At 39.6% G+C, this 17,916-nt stretch overlaps 3 pseudogenes across 3 annotated transcripts; all 3 read left to right on the top strand.

The window, feature by feature from the left end:
• The first annotated feature begins 637 nt into the window (after nt 1-637).
• Nucleotides 638-1,098, top strand: LOC308416422 (transcription factor BTF3-like; annotated as a pseudogene). The gene has a single exon. The product of its transcript is annotated as a transcription factor BTF3-like (transcript).
• Nucleotides 1,099-9,707: 8,609 nt separating this feature from the next.
• Nucleotides 9,708-13,714, top strand: LOC308417676 (zinc finger protein 106-like; annotated as a pseudogene). The gene is made up of 2 exons: nt 9,708-10,455; nt 12,241-13,714. The product of its transcript is annotated as a zinc finger protein 106-like (transcript).
• On the top strand, nt 10,584-11,164 carry LOC308416955 (actin-related protein 2/3 complex subunit 5-like; annotated as a pseudogene). Its single transcript has one exon. The product of its transcript is annotated as an actin-related protein 2/3 complex subunit 5-like (transcript).
• Nucleotides 13,715-17,916: the final 4,202 nt, after the last annotated feature.

Here is a 17,916-nt window from a genome sequence, read left to right on the forward strand (position 1 = left end):
AGGGAAGGACCAAAGGAGCTGAAGTGGCCTATTTGGCATCATTGGGTGATGAGGCCCTTGGTCCTGTGAAGGCTTGATGCCCTAGTAGAGAGGAATGCTAGGGTGGTGAGGTGGGAGTGGGTGGGTTGAGAAACACCTTCATAGAAGCAGTATAAGGCAGGAGGGTATAGGGGGTTTACAGTGGGAAAATGAGGAAAGGGGGATAACATTTGAAATGTAAATAAATAAAATATCCATTTTTTTTAAAAAAAGGACAGGACAGAACTCATGCAAAAATCTTATCTCATTTCAAAGGTAACTTTGAAGACCTGCTTCCCTGGTCTGCTCATGCTAAGTGTTGCTGCCCTTAATCAAAATGGCAGTAAAGCCATGACTCCCCATAAAAGAGATGGCTGTGAGCCACGTGACTGCTCTTAACAAAGGTGACCATAAAGCTATAACTACACCTTCTCCAGTCCTTAGCAAAAATGGTGACTAACCATGTGTTTGTTATATACTAGAATGGAATCATGTCACATGGTTAAAGATTATTTGAGGCCATCTTGAGTCACCTGATCTGCCTGAGACCCCCCTTGAACATGAACCTTAGTCCCCCACTCGGTGCCATTTCCACTCTGACAAGAGAAAAGAAATGATCATGAACCAGAAAAAACACACCAAAGTGCAGGCACAAGTGCGCATTGGTAGGAAAGGAACTGCTCGGAGAAAGAAGGTGGTTCACAGAAAAGCCACAGCAGATAATAAAAAACTACAGTTCTCCTTAAAGAAGTTAAGGGTAAACAATCTCTGGTATCGAACATGTTTACAAACCAAGGAACAGTGATCCATTTTAACAACCCTAAAGTTCAGGCATCTCTGGCAGCAAACACCTTCACCATTCCAGGCCACGCTGAGACAAAGCAGCTGACAGAAATGCTTCCCAGCATCCTAAACCAGCCCGGTGCAGACAGTCTGACTAGTTTAAGGAGACTGGCTGAAGCTCTGCCCGAACCATCTGTGGATGGAAAAGCACCGCTTGCTACTGGAGAGGAGGATGATGATAAAGTTCCAGATCTGGTGGAGAATCTTGAAAAGGCTTCTAAGAATGAGGCAAACTGAATTGAAGCAACTTCAGAAGACGGTGATACTTGCAGAAGTTATAAGAGCTGTTATTTTATATCTTGACTGCTTTTGAAATTTTTTTGTTTATTGTGGATCTGATAAAATCTAGATATCTAATATTTTTGAGCCCAAGCCCCACCCCGACCCCTACCCCTGCACACTGCAGCTCTTTTCAGTTTTCACTTAGACCTAATCCATTCTTTGTGGCAAATTAAGCTGAAGAAGCCTGGGAATGAAATTTGGAAATGGTTAATACAATTCTTTGCCTAGTTAAAAAAAAGAAGATTATTTGAACAAAAGCTTCCAGTTACTAACCATATCTAATAACTTTACATTCCTGACATCATCACAAAAATCCATACTAACTTAAAATATGAGATTTGTTGCTTTGTCTAAAAGGAGATGTGATAATAAACAGTTCACTAGGGTAAAGAAGTTTTAGAATTGTTGTATGATCATCTTAAGATGGAAACATCACATGGCAGGTTGCAAGCCATTTGGCAGAGATAGTTGCTAATATTTACGACATTTTTTACTAGTAGATCTGTTGCAGTAAATATTAAAATGATAGCTAACCTTTTATCCCGTGCTTTGCCGGCTTCCGCAGGGCCATCTGGCACTACGGGGATCTATAACCTGGTCTTCCATGCTGCCTCTAAGAATTCAAGCACCATTCACTCTACAGACCCTGCTGCTTCTGTCCTAAGTGAATATGACTGCCCCAGCATGTTTCTTTCATCCACCGCTTGGTACAGACATGACTCCACAGCCTGGTAACTTATCAGACAGGTTTATATATTAAATTCGCAATCCACAAACTCTCTATACAATAAGATTACAATCAATGGACAAAGATATAAACTGCCCTTTCTATATGAGCTAAATAGACCCATAGAAACCCTTAGAAATAATAACAACCTCATCAAGCTAGAGATGCAGAGAGAGACATACACATCGGCTTTCATCTTCTTCCTCCTGGAATCTCCCCTTTCACTCCCAGCCATTTTTCTGCCTCTCTCTCTCTACTGTCCAATCATATGTCACCTTAACATAAACCTACATAGATCTATTTTTATATTTCTTTAAAATGAAAGTTGCATTTCAAATTATATGAACATATTCACATAGTTAAATCCCAGTTATATATACATAGAATTGAATTTGAGTTATATACATACATGCATTTCTTAGCAAGAGCTGAATAAAGCCAAATATTGTTGTAGATTATATAGACTTTAACCCATATACAATGATCAATTTATAAATCCTTGGATGAGAGTTTACAGCTAATCTTACCCAGATTAAACATAGATTTTTTTTCCACCTCAAAAGATCTGGATTGCAATTGGGGTTTCTTCATTCAGATTATTTTATTCATAAAAATAATTTTTCACGGGTATGTATACCTAGCCACTTGGGTTTTATCTCATTCCAGACATAGTAAAGTTTACAACTAAGCATAACCATCACACAAGTATTTTGTTAAGAAAAGATCCAGATCTGGGAAGAAAAGGAGAGGAACTAGGAGGAGCAGAAGGAGGGAAAACTGTAATCAGTATATATTGCGTAAGAAAATAATCTTTCAATAACAGGGAAACTTACTAAGCATAACTTTTAAAAAGACTTTTAAACTTGTTTATGTACATGAGTACACTGTAGATGTCTTTGGACACACTAGAAGAGGGCATCAAATCACATTGTAGATAGTTTTGAGCCACCAAGTGGTTGCTGGGAATTGAACTCAGGACCTCTAGAAGAGCAGTCAGTGCTCTTAAGCACTGTGCTATCTCTCTAGCCCAACTAAACATGATTTATAAGTGAAAAAATATAGTTGCATCTATAGTCAGCAGGGAGAGTGGGAAATAATTTTCTTTTTTGACCTCCATATACATGGGTATGCCCACACACACAAGTAAATACATAAATAAAAGGTGTTTTTTTTTAATGTCCTTATTTGGTTTGAGTATAATACTGATGCTGGTTTTATAAGAGCATTTGGTGACCTATTCTTTCCTATCTATTGCTGACTTCAGAAGGATTGGTATGAGTAATTCACTAAAGATCTGGATTCATTAAGGGCCTGAACAGTGCTATATTTACAGATGTTATTATAATTGTGATTAGATATTATTAATTATTGTTATCAGTCTCATTGCTTCTAAATAGATCCGTATAAATCTCATTTGAGTATATAATGTTGGTAGATCATATATATACCAATAAACTCATCCATTACTTTAAATTTTCCAGTTAGTAGAATATATGTTTTTAAAGAATAGTCTAGTGAGTCTTGGAGCTTCTGAACAGCTGCTTCTTCATCACTGGTTTTATTAGCATGAGGCTTTGCTTCCTGTTTCTCAGTCTGGGTAAGTGTTTATTGATGAGATTTACAAAGGACAATTTCTTTGTTCCTTTGATTCTTAGAAAAAATTTTTCTCATTTCCATTTGATTAAACTTTGCCCTGGCCTTAATTACTTCCAACTACTAATTAGGGTTTGGCTTGCTCTTGTTCTTTCAAGACTCTAAAGTGTGTCATTAAGTTATTTATTTTAGAACTCTCTAGTCTCATAGCATATGCATTTAGAGCTAGAAATGGCCCCTCAGACTGTTTTAACTATAAGTTTTAGCACACTGCACTCTCATGATTAAGCATCTCACATAGAAAATAATATTAAAAAATTGACCTTTCAAATTTAAAGTTGGAAGTTTTCTTACCAAACCCTGAGTCAACTGTTGAGCCCCCCCTCTCTATTGGTTTGTTCTTTTCAATTGCCAAGTGATAGTTTTTGTTTTATCTTACTATCTTTTGTTATAGTTCATTATTATCTCTTAGAAGCCTGTTCTTTTCTAATGAGAGACAGAAAGGAGATGAATTCAGATGGGAGGAGAAGAGAGAAGGAACTTGGAGGAGTAGAGGGAGGGAAAACCATAATCAGGTGCAGGGATCCTGCCTGGCCTGGAATGGGCTAGAAGTGGGACACAGTTTTGGACTTTGCTTTAAAGACTGATGGTCTCCAGTCTTAGTTTTAAAGATTGATAGTCATTAGCCTTCTAGCTCTCTAACTATACTGAATGCTTGCTGATAACGTCTTAAAGATTCTAAAAACTTTCTTGCTTATTCTATGGTTAAAAAATACTGGCTTCTTTTCTCTTTAACTCTGTGCCTTATTAAACGTCATAACTCTTCTTAACTCTTTATGTTTAAATACGCGCTAGGAAAACTTAACTCCTTTTTTTTTTTTTTTTTTTTTTTTTTTTTTAGCTTTTGGCCATGGTGCTTTATTAGAGCAAATTGAAACCAAACTCTGACAAAGTTTGTAGCTGAGTAAAGGATATTCTAAGCCTATTTATTTCCTAACTAAAAAGGGTTTCTTGCTATTATAGGGATTATACATAATTTTTACAGGTATTTTCTCTGTGTTGTAATTTGTAGCTTAAAAACTGTTTCTTTAAAAATCAGTTTAGATTTTTTTTGTGGGAAACAAGCCAAAACTTGAATATTAGAGGCAAATACTATTTCTTATTTCATATCTATAAGTATATAATTGTTATTTATTTTAAAAGTCAATAAATATAAGGAGATACACACATATATTTATATATATATATATGTATTTACTGTAACAAGAGAAAGGTTTTAAAGTTGTATAGTTTCATCAATGTGGAAAAACTATTAAATTAGTAAAAAGTGTACACATTTGTTTTGACTCATCCATTATATATATTCTTTTTTGAATCTGAGTAATATTCTACAACTAATGTTAATATTTTAATTTTCAGTTGTATGACTGAATATACCTTAAAGACTCCTTCCATAATACAACAACCTCTTTGAAAATGTACACTTTGAATGTTATCATCTCTATAATGATATTATAATTAAATATTGAAAATATAAATGCAGGTTTAATCATTAAGGGAATTAACACTTTAAACAGACTACCATATTCATAAAGTAAAATATTTTTCATAATATCAGTATTTGTGTTATGATATAATTTTATGAAATATGTTTAACTTCCTATAGAAACTGTGCCAGTATCATGTGGTTTCATCACAATTGATTTTTTTAACTTTATTTTAAGATACAAAGATAAAAGAAAAAAATTTTTAAACATTTTTGCATAAATGTATACAGATACAATTCTGTCAGTGCTTGGCTTTTTTTTTTTTCTTTTTAAGGTTTGATACTCTGCATTAAGGTCTTACTAGTTACAATGAACAAAAAGTACATGTAAAACAGGATGTAACCTGGAATTACAAAGTTTTCTTGGTGTGTAAGGATTGAGCATGATGTTTTTTTGTTTTGTTTTGTTTTGTTTTTCTTTTTTTCTTGAACTTCACACAGTCTGTGAGTTGTTTCTGGGGCAGTCCGAGCCTCTGGGGTTAGCATCCCACTATCAGTGACTACATATTATGTCTGTTCTTTTGTGACTGGGTTATCTCACTCAGGATGATATTCTCTAGATGCAACCATTTTCTTAGGAATTTGGTTAAGTCATTGTTTCTGATGGCTGAGTAGTACTCCACTGTGTAAATGTACCACAATTTTGTATCCATTTATCTACTGAAGGACATCTGGGTTCTTTCCAGCTTCTGGTTATTATAAATAGAGCTGCTATGAACATTGTGGTGCATGTATCTTTGTTGTATATTGGAGTGTCTCTGGGGTATATGCCCAGAAGTGAAATAGCTGTATATTCAGGTAGTACTATGTCCAATTTTCTGAGGAATCGCCAGACTGATTTCCAGAGTGGTTGTATCAGTTTACAGCCACACCAACAGTGGAGAAGTGTTCCTCTTTCTCCACAACCTCGCCAGCATCTGCTGTCATCTGAGTTTTGGATCTTGGCCAATCTGACTTGTGTGAGGTGGAATCTCAGGGTTGTTTTGATTTGCATTTCCCTGATGGCTAAGGATGTCGAGCACTTCCTTAGATGTTTCTCAGCCATTCCATATTCCTCAATTGAGAACGTTTTGTTTAGCTCTGTGCCCCATTTTTAATAGGGTTGTTTGATTCTCTGGTATCTAGCTTTTTGAGTTCTTTGTATACCTTGGATATTAGGCCTCTATCTGATCTAGAGTTGGTAAAGATCTTTTCCCATTCTGTTGGCTGCCGTTTTGTTTTCTTGACAATGTCCTTAGCCTTACAGAAACTTTGCAATCCCATTAAGTCCCATTTGTTAATCTTTGACCTTAGAGCTTGAGCCATTGGTGTTTTGTTCAGAAAATTTTCTCCTGTGCCTATGTGTTCTAAGGTTTTCCCTACTTTCTCATCTAATAGTTTCAGTGTATCTGTTTTAATGTGGAGATCTTTGATCCACTTACACTTGAGCTTTGTACAAGGAGATAAGAAAGGGTCTATTTTCATCCTTTTGCATGCTGAGTGCCAGTTGGACCAGCACAATTTGTTAAATAGTCTGTTCTTTTTCCATTGAATGTTTACAGCTCCTTTGTCAAAAATCAGGTGACCATATGCATGAGGGCTCATTTCTGGATCTTCTATTCTATTCCATTGATCCACATGCCTATTTCTGTACCAGTACCATGCAGTTTTCAGCACAATTGCCTTGTAATATAGCTTGAGGTCAGGGATAGTGATTCCCGCAGATGTTTTTTTGTTGTTGAAGATGGATTTCGCTATTCTAGGTCTTTTGTTATTCCAGATGAAATTGCACATTGATCTTTCCAACTCAGTGAAGAACTGGGTTGGAATTTTGATGGGGATTGCATTGAATCTGTAGATTGCTTTTGGTAGGATGTCCATTTTTAAAATGTTGATCCTTCCAATCCATGAGCATGGGAGATCTTTCCATTTTCTGAGATCTTCCTCGATTTCCTTCTTTAGAGGTTTGAAGTTCTTGCCATACAGGTCCTTCACTTGCTTAGTTAGAGTCACACCAAGGTACTTCATAGTTTTTGTGACTATTGTGAAGGGTATCTTTTCCCTAATTTCTTTCTCCACATGTTTGTCCTTTGAATATAGGAAGGCTACTGATTTGTTTGAGTTAATTTTGTATCCAGCCACTTTGCTGAACATGTTTATCAGCTGTAGGAGTTCTCTGGTGGAAATTGTGGGGTCATTTTGTTCTGTGCCTCATTAAGCATTGAAAATGTAACTTTATTACATGTGTTTTAATAAATACTAATATCTGGCAATTAACACATACTGTTTAACATCAGGGAATTAAGTGAAAGGATTTCTGTTGATGCTCCTTTCTCTGGTGAATCAGCCAGAAGCTTCTCTGGCTAAATTAACTCTTTTTAAACCAGAAAGAAAGGAAAGGAAGAGAATTAAGATGTTGTATACAGGCAAATATGCACAAACATGTATACATTCAAACATTCACACACTCTGGTTGGCCAGACTATCTCTCAATCAATTCTAAGAGTATTCATGCATGCTTACACATAAACACATATACCTACACATAAACATATAGACAAACAGACATTTGAATGGATGGATGGATAGATAGATGGATGGATGGATGGATGGATGGATGGATGGATGGATGATGGATAAAGGATGGATGGATGGATGGATGGATGGATGGATGATGGATGGATGATGAATGGAGGATGGCTGAAGGATGGGATGGATGGAGGGATAGATGGATGGATGGATGGATGGATGGATGGATGGATGGGGCAGAACTCCCCAAGCCGAACTATTCAACCAGTAACTTTATCTTTATCTGGCCTTTTATACCTTGTGAGACAAAAGGTTCTTTAGAAAATTACTTCAAAGATAAAATGTTGTGTGGAATGGAAGTTTCAAGGGGATGTTGATATTAAGTTCCAAGTGGTGTTTCATTATAATATACTCATTAAAAGTTCAAAGAAAAAGGTTTTGCATGATCTTGCCTTATTATAGTGCACACCTGTGGCTTTATCCTTGAACCTAAATGTTGTTTCAAGTCTATTTCTCCTTCAGTGTAATTATAAAAGCTCATTGTATTTCTTATTATGCAATCTTTAGTTACTATTCTGAAGAGTGGGAACATTATATTCTTGATTCTAACTTTATTACATATTTCTAGCAACAAAGACTATCTCTAAAATCTTTCTTCCTAAAATTATTTGAGTCAAATCAGGAATTTTAATAGAATTATTACATATTTGTCTATATAGCATCACTACAAAATAGTACATCTTCTTAGGTCTGCAGAAATCTGCTCAAAAGTGTGAGCTAATACCTAGTGATTGTTATGTATGTTTAATAACAGGAAAAGCATTTTAACAGCAGAAATCTTTCCTAAAATAGACTTCTCCTGGGTCTTGCCTACTGAAGCAAATCTATTATAGATTATTTTTTAATCTAAGGTGGACCCACCTCAGAAAGATCACCTGCTAGTTTTTAGATTCTTCGATGATGGCTCTTGACAATTAGGCTATTATGTAGGAAAATAGTCTATCTTCAATAAAAGGGGGAGAAAAGAAAGTGAGCTACAAGTCAAGGGGCTGCCCACTCGTGGAAGACACTGAAGGACAAAGAACAGACAGAAAAGTGACTGTGTAAAGATTTAGGCTGAGCCACAAGCTTAGTCCCCTTCTAGAGTTAAGTGTTCCTGCAGGTGACAATGGCACCTGGATCAGAGCCAGAGAAAGACAAGAAAAGCATCTCAGCAGTTCCAGCTTATCAATTTCTACATAGACGTCTACTAGGGTCCTGATATGAATCACACCAGGTCTGTAAATCAGTTTGGATACATTGTTATCTTAAGAACATCACATTTTCCCACCTATTAATGTGCTCAGTGATATGCTAAGTATAGGACTCTTCATCCTCCCAGCATTTGGAAGTAAGGACTTTGGGGAATGACTGAGGCATAGGGTTGCAGGCCTCTGAATGGGGTTAGGGCCATTGACTTGAGCTACTGTGTGAACCAGGAGAGAGAACTCTCTCTGCCATGACAACAGAACAGAAAGTTATCCTAGTGCACAGCCAACCCCTTATCTTAGATTCCCAAGCTACAGAACTGACACCTTTACAATGTCACCGTGACATGAAAACTGTCCCTCCTTGACTCTGCAAAAAACTTTGTTAAAGATGCCTGGATGGGGCAAAGCTGGAAAACCGTGCTTCTGCACTGCCAGGAAGGCCCTGATTCTTAAGAATTCTGCAGACAGACTCTCAGCAGTACAGGAAGTGGCTCCTCTGACTCCCTCTGTCAGAACAGGTGAAAGGGTTGGCAACGTTCCTCCCCAGCGGCGACACAGCTACCGTCTTGTCACATCACGTCTTCAGCCAGAGACCTGCACAGCCAGATGTCTACCCCGCTACCAGAGCGCCACGCTCAGGAGAGCACTGGAGAAGGAAACTCGCTCTCCTCAAATGCATCTTCAGGTCAAGCAATCTCCAGCTCAGCAGATGCAACCACTGACCGCAGCTGTACCTCCTCCGGTGCTGAGCAAAATGATGATCACAGTGTTAGAGAGAAGCGAAGAGTCGCCGGGGATGGATCTTCCCCTGAAACACCAAGGCTTGAGAGAGAAAAAAATAAAAGAAGGAAAATTAAGGGAAACAACGTTCTCAGGTTGACCCGCTATTGAATATGTCTGCAGTGCGTAGACAACAAGGTCCTGCAGACAGCTTACATGGATGCTCAGAGGCCCAGATCAGGCTTCCTGTAGCTTCATAGCCGGAGAACAAGGGGACAGCCAATCTCAGATGTCTGTTGAGACAGCTCGGCTGCCTGCACCTTCCCCTCCCCCCCCCCCCGGGGTGGGGCGGGTTCTGGATCCACCTCCTTCTCATGCATCTCTGCCATCCTCTGGAACCCCTCTCCAGATAAGCACTTGCCCTTTCTAAGCCCTGATTCATCAGTTCAGATTAAAGGAGAGCCCGTGCCTCCTGAGCGAGAGGGGAATATGAACACTGCGCCACAAGGCTCTGCTTCCAGTGTGCCCAAGGAATTGCCTCAAACTAATAGAGGGGTCGGTGACTGACGGCTGCCCAGACTAAGCGGTCATCCCTGCAGTGCTGACATCAGTCAACAGAAAATTGTCAGGAAGGGCTAATCAAGATCTGAATTTTTCTGTGGATCGAGGACATTCCAGAAGCAGAGAAAACCCTCTTGCCGATCTCCTGATCTTCTTCACAGAAACAAAGGTGAAGAGTTGGCCAAAGGCAGCAGTGGGTCGAAAGCCTGAAGCAGTTCTTTGCTGAGATTGTCTTTCACTCCCGAAACACAGCCATCCTGGGCATCCGCTGAAACTAGAGGTAGCAAGAAGAAGAAACTTCGGAAGAAGATGCTTCGGGCCACCCACATTCCCTAGAACAGCGACACTGAACAGGATGTGTTTACTGATAAGCCTGCAAGAAAGGTCAAAACTGGAAATGGGGCAAAGTGACAACCTTCACCTGGGGAGACAGCCAGACTGCCAGAAAGGGAAGAGGGAAGTGAATCGGACAAGGCTGGACAAGCCGAGGAAGAGGCGCCGTGGAGGGGAGGCCAGCGTCGCATCGCGATCCCGGATGTCAAAGAACACGGTGTCGTCGGCCCGCTTCCGGAAGGTGGACGTGGACGAATATGAGGAGAAGACAAGGAGGACGGCGGCGATGACCAGGCCGGACCCGACGAGGGCGAGGTGGACTCATGCCTGTGGCAAGGAAACATGACAGCCGCTCTTCAGGCAGCTCTGAAAATCCCTCCTATTAACACAAAGAGCCAGGCAGCGAAGGACCCGGCAGACAGCATTGTCTTGAAGGTGCTCATCTCCTTTAAAGCTGATGACATTGAGAAGGCTGTTCAGTCTCTGGACAAGAATGGTGTGGGCCTCCTAATGAGGTATATTTATAAAGGCTTTGAGAGCCCGTCTGACAATGGCAGTGCTATGTTACTCCAGTGGCACGAAAAGGCACTGTCTGCTGGAGGAGTGGGGTCCATTGTTCATGTTCTGACTGCCAGAAAAACCGTATATTCCAGCTGGACCTGGGCATCGTTCACAGGCGTGGGGGCCGCTGGTACAAAGACCAAAACAACCAAATGGCACCGCTGCCCTGTGGGTAGCATCTGTTTCAGCTTTGCCTTCTTGCTTCCTTTTTCATATCTATAAAGAAGAAAATGGCATCCGTTTCCTTTCATGAAAATTGAAATAATGTGGAGAAAACATTGTCTCAGTGGGGCGTTTATCCTTTCATAACCTTGTCAATAACGTGTCCCATCCTGTAATTTATATTCAAGTTTGAGTGTGCAATTTCTAACTCTGTTGGCTGGTTTAAGGGTTTTACTTTATTTTTTAACCAGTACTGAGAGATGTGATCAAAATTAAGGCCAGTTTCCTAACTCATTGCTGGTCAAGAAGTGATCTTTATTTTTAAAAATGAGAGACTGGCAGTTATTAACTTTGCAGAACTGGACCACACTTCCCTTATTTAAGCAAAATGTGTTTCCAGAGCAAGTAGTGGGTGAGTTTCACTTCCAGTCCGCAGCTTTCTTTCTTGCTTGCCTCCAGATGATGCTATGAGTGTAAGTGTGCTACTTCCTGTTAGCATCCAATTACGGCCTCTCAATCTCTTTGTGGTGACCCAGGGTCCAGGGCAAGGAGTCTTGCTCTATACAAATATATTTACACAATATAAGCACCTCTTTGGCACAAACACCCCATTTCCTTCTGATAATAAGGCTGCCCGGGGAAACTATCTCAAGTCAAAGAAAGGACTCCAGCAGCCTCTGAATGAAATACTTTCATCAGAAATAAGGTAGCTCTTAGGCATTTACACAAGTATTCACTGTAACATCTCATATGCCCGGTGATGTCTTCAGTGTTTCAGGTAATGGAGATCTCAGAAAACTTGGTTCTGATCCAAATACAGTCTGTTTCAGTTCAGTGTTTTATAAGAAAGAAAAACACCACATAGTAAAAGAAAAAAGGGTTTACTTTGTTGGACAAACCAAATTGGTCCTCAAAAAAGTGACCGGTGCTTGTAAAAAGTTATTAAAAAGTAGTTCCAAAACCAACTTCCTGAATGCGTGTGGCCAAGAGGGACTCAGCCTGGTTGTCTTTCCCTGAGATGCCAATTCCGGAGCCGCTGATGGAGGTGAGAACCAGCACAGAAACGCTATAAACTGCTGTTTTTGATACCTGCTTTTTTGTTTTGTTCTGTTTTGTAAAATTATGATAAACTTCAGAAAAGAAAAAGAAAAAGAAAAAGAAACTGCCAGAAATGAGCCAGACAGTGAGCCCTCTCCAGAAGTCCTAAAGTCCCAAATCCCCCATTTAGAAGTAGTTGCCATTGATTCTTCTGAATTGGGGGAAGAGAAAGCAGACAGCCCATCAAAAAAAAAAAAAAAAAAAAAAAAAAAAAAAAAAAAAAAAATACCTGGACTGCAGCAAAAAAGAACGCAGTAGAAACTTTTGGTTCTGGTTGTGATGAGGTTAACTCCACCAGTGAGCTTGGCACCCACTACAAAGTTGGTGTTCCTGTAAGTGTGGCAGAAACTCAGATGATGATCTCCTCCATCAAAGCATCTGAGAACTCTTCAGAAACATCTTCAGAGCCAGGAGATGATGGCGAGCCTGCAGAAGGAAGCTTCGAGGGACATCAGGCTGCAGTGAAGGCAATCCAAATATTTGGAAACTTACTATATACTTGTTTATAGTTTATAATCTGGTGAGTCGCAAGTGTGTTGGTATCTTTGAGGAACACATTTCCAAAGTGAACTGCCTTCTTGTCGCTCATCCCTGTGGGAAGAATTCTGTTTTCTACACGGGTTCCAGTGACCACACCATCTGCTGCTATGATGTTAAGATCCGAGAACGTATGGAACAGTTATAGCTGGAGGACCGGGTCCTCGGCCTTCATAATAGATAGCGAACCCTCTACACTGGATTAGCAAACAGCACCATGGTCACATTCAACATAAAGAACAAGAGATGGAGATCTTTGAATGCCATGGCCCTGGGGCGGTCAGCTACCTCGCACCACAGCTCAGGAAGGTGCCAGGAAGCTGCTGGTTGTAGGATCTTACGACTGCACCATTAGTATCCATGATGCACAAAACAGAATGACACTCAGAACCCTGAAGGGCCACCGCAAGACTGTTCTTTGCATAAAGGTGGTGAACGACCTTGTGTTCAGTGGCTCCCATGACCAGTCGGTGCATGCTCATAGTATTCATACAGGTGAGCTTGTGGGAATCTACAACCATGCAGTGGCTGTGGTGAATATTCTGGGGAAAGTGATGATGACTGCTTACCCGGACAAGTTTGTCCGTGTCTATGAGTTACAGTCCCATGATCGACTCCAAGTTTATGGAGGGCACAAAGACATGATTATGTTTATGACGATCCATAAAAGCGTGATTCACACTGGCTGTTTCGATGTCAGCAGCCAGACTGTGAGGCTGAATCTGATGCAGAATTACCGCTGTTGGTGACACGGCTGTGCTCTGATATTTGGCACCGTGGATCACCTGAAACGACACTTGCTGGCTGACCACACCAGGCCCAACTTCCAAATGCTGAAGTGTCGCTGGGGGAACTGTGATTTTTTTTCACAGCCAGGACGTTGCAGAACACACTGAACACCACGCTGACGATGACAGCAGAAAGGATTCTGAAGGGTATTTTTGCCTCCCATGTTGGGAAGTCATTAGGGAATGATTCTTCCATGGGCCATTCACTGTCCTTCTCCAGGTCCCTATCTGTCCTCCAACAAAGCTGGAAGGGAGAAAGTGGTTCACAGCCAGACCCACCACTATAAAAGTGTGAGCAGTCTGAGGATGGGTTGCACACAACTCAGGTCCATACTAGAGTGTGAGTGACGTTTAGGCAGTTTCTAAGGAGCCCACTCCTCTGGGACAAATGACATACAGTGTTTTATGTTACTAGACTATAGGTGTTTATTAAAAATGCAGATTTTAATTAGTTATCCAGTTTGACCCTAATCATACATATATTTTATTGATTCGGTTTGTGATTTCTGTTTTATGTTCTTATGATGGCTTATGATATATTTTTTGGGAAAATTTTAATTCCTCCTTTTGAAATAACTGGGCATTTAAATTTAAAATGTTACCAATAACCTGACAAAAACCAAGGTATTTCTTATGAGTTACTTAAAGGTCATTTTTAGTGTTGATTTTTTTTTAATTCTTTATGCAGATTTCAACTGCTTCAAGCAAAGATAATCTTTAAAAGTCTCTTTTGTGTGTGTTTTCAGTGACAGTTCTAATAAAATACCAGCCGCTTTCAATTATTTTTAAAGTTTTTACATAGATTCAAAACACATTTTGGCACACACTGCTAGATTGTAAACAGTGCAAATAAAAAAAAGGAGCAAAAACACATCTTTCTGACATGAGCTTGAGACATCATCGTTAGCATTACACTCCTTGCTGTCGAGAAGAAAATGGTTTTTCTGGGGGAGTTAGGAGTTGAAGGTTTGAATTCATGAACTACATAGAGCCCAAGGCAACACTTTTATGGTTGAAGTGATTGTTGCCAGCAAAGGTTTTGCTGTTCGTTTTGTTGTTGTTTGTTTGTTTTCCTGGTAGATTATCATGGCACAACGTTTGGACATGGGCATGTGGCTGAGTTGGCGAGTGTGGGTGCACATTTAAAGAATGACACAGTATTTTGTGGAAGATAATTCGGTGAGGAGGATATTGAAATATATTATAAAGTGGGATTATGAACAGTAACATTAACAGTAGGTTTGCTTAAATTCGAATATGTTTACTTAGCAATTTTGTTCCTGTTGCTTCAAGGAGAGTTCTAGAATTACTGTAAAGACTGCACTTGCTTATTTGTTTCAAGTGTGGTTTCATCCCTGTCCTATCACTGAGAACCTTGGATTTGAGGGAGTTGGTCTGATAGGTAGAAAAGGAAGAAGCTGTGGTGTGGTCTCACTTGGTTCCATATGCAAATGGGTATGAAACCTTGTGTGAACTAAACCTACCACTTACCTCCAACCCTAAGGACATGGCCCAGACTGGCCCAGACCAGCTCAAGAGTAGCTCAGTAGGGGCAGAGAGTGGAGAAGGAAAGGCTGTGGGAAGAAGTAGATGCCCAGAGCTACACCAAACCTTGGTTTTAAATATTAAATATGAATTAGAAGAAATTTCAGGTGGTTTTTACTGCAAAGATATTTCTAAACAGCTTTCTTACATTTTGGTATAAAATGTGAACTTTATAACTCTGTAAGTGAGATATAAAGCAAATACAAAAAGAAAATAAAGCACTTTTACTAAGTGTTAAAAAATAATAAAAATATCATTTTTAACTCCAAAAGGCACTTTTTTTCTGAAGACACTGAGTGACCTATACTAAAATATTTTATAGACAAGTGTGGTGGCTCACACCTTTGATCTCAGCATTCAAGAGGAAGGATCTGGCAGATCTCTATGAATTCAAGCTATGGTTTACAAGTTCCAAGACAGTTGGGGCTACATAGTAATTAATACCCTGTCAAAAACAACAAACAAACAAACAAATCGAGCTATTTAGGACATGCGCTTATGTACAAACACAGGTATGCCACCCAAAGACATAAGATATGGTCTTTCATCCAGAGATACATAGTCTACTGTCCAGATACTATGTTTAAACTTGCAAGGTTTCTAATTTCCATGAGTTATTGGAAAAGAGAAAAGATCAATAGTTAAGGATCGCAATAGAATACTGGGATCCATTCATGTTAACAGGCTTGCAATGAGCCTACTGACCCCTGAGGCGGAGCAGAGAACTACACCATCCTACGTTCTTCAGCATTCTCCAATGACTCATGGGCACTGGAGAGCACACTGGGATACATGTGTGCAATACTGATGCGAAGGCAGCATATGGGACAATGGGTCCTGCCAAAGGAGAACTGGAGAATGTGGATCATCCAGGAAAGGTAAAGAAGTAACAGTTCAGCAGGTGCTGCCTGCATAGTTGGAAAATGCGAGGTGTTGTTGCTGTTGTTAGTTAGTTAGTTAGTTAGTTAGTTAGTTAGTTAGTTAGTTAGTTAGTCAGTTAGTTTGTTTGTTTGCTTGTTTGTTTTCCAAACAGTATTTTTTCCTTATTGACTGTAAGATGGACTATGTTCATAAGGATATACAAAGTATAAAACAATGCTTGTGTTTTAAGGATATTATTAAAGAAATTAAGTTGGACCCTGTGCTACAGCTCTCTATACCTAGACCATGTTGGGAGAGAGCTGGTACCCCGGAAGTGCTGAAACACCTGAGAGCACAGGTATCACCACGACTTCTGCTTTATGGGTCCCATCCAACGCCCTCCAGACACAGAAACCAAGGAACAGTCTGGGACAGTATCCTTCCAGTTTCCGCCTGCACCTGGAGCTGACCTGGTGCCAGAGCTCTCTGGACACAGACTGCACTAGGAGAAAGCCAGACTCACAGAAGTGCTGACACATCTGAGAACACAGGTGAGACCAAATTCCTGGCCCAAGAGGAAGCCATCCTCAACCCTCTGGACACATGAATCGAGGAGCAGTCTGGGATAGGATCCCTCCAGTTTCTGTCTACACCCTGTCCTGACCCTGTGCCACAGCTATCTCTACCCAGACCCTGCTGAAATTGAACTGGACCCCCAGTAGTGCTGACACACATAATTACAGGAGGGTCAAGCCACTGTCAAAATCATCAAAACCACCTAACACAAAGAGAAGCAGATGGCAAGAACCTAAGCAACAGAAACCAAGGCCATATGGTATCATCAGAACCTAGTTCCCCAAACACAGCTAGTACCACAACACAATGAAAAAGCAAGATTATGATTTAAAATCACAACTCATGATGATGGTAGAGGACTTTTAATAAGGTCATAAATAACTCCCTTAAAGAAAAACAGGATGATACAGGTAAACAGGTAAAAGGCCTTAAAGAAGAAACACAAAAATCTTTTAGCAAATTAAGGAAAACACATGCAAACAGATGAAGGAATTGACCAAAACCATCCAGGATCTAAAAATGGAAATAGAAACAATAAGGAAATGACAAAGGAAGACAACCCTGGAGATAAAAAAAAAAAAAAAAAAAAAAAAAAAACCTAGGAAAGAGATCAGGAGTCATAGACACAAACATAACCAGCAGAATACAAGAGATGGAAGAGAGAATCTCAGGGGGAGAAAATACAATAGAAAACATAGACACAACAGTCAAAGAAAATGCAAAATGCCAAAAGCTCCTAACCCAAAACATCCAGGAAATCCAGGAAACAATGAGAAGGAGATCAACCTGAGGATATTAGGTATAGAAGGGAGCAAAGATTTCCAACTTAAAGGACCAGTAAATATCTTCAACAAAATTATAAATGAAAACTTCCATAACCTAAAGAAAAAGATGCCCATAAACATACAAGAAGACTACAGAACTCTGAATACATTGGACCAAAAAAGAAATTTCTCCCATCACATAATAGTCAAAACACCAAATGCACAAAGCAAAGAAAGAATATTAAAAGCAGAAAGAGAAAAAGGTCAAGTAACATACAATGGCAGACCTGTCAGAATCACACCAGACTTCACAACAGAGACTATGAAAGTTAGAAGATCCTGGTCAGATGTCATACAGATCCTAAGAGAAAACAACTGCCATCTTAGGATACTATATCCAGGAATACTCTTAATTAACATAGATGGAGAAACCAAGATATTCCATGACAAAACTAAATTTACACAATATCTTTACACAAATTCAGCCCTACAAGAAATAATATATGGGAAACTCCAACACAAGGAGGGAAACCACACCCTAAATGAGGCAAGAAAGTAATCTTCTTTCAACTAACCCAAAAGAAGATAGCCAAACAATATAATTCTACCTCTAACAACAAAAATAACAGGAAGCAGCAGTCAT

Source organism: Micromys minutus, assembly GCF_963924665.1.
Source record: "Micromys minutus genome assembly, chromosome: 2".
Taxonomy (NCBI): Eukaryota; Metazoa; Chordata; class Mammalia; order Rodentia; family Muridae; genus Micromys; species Micromys minutus.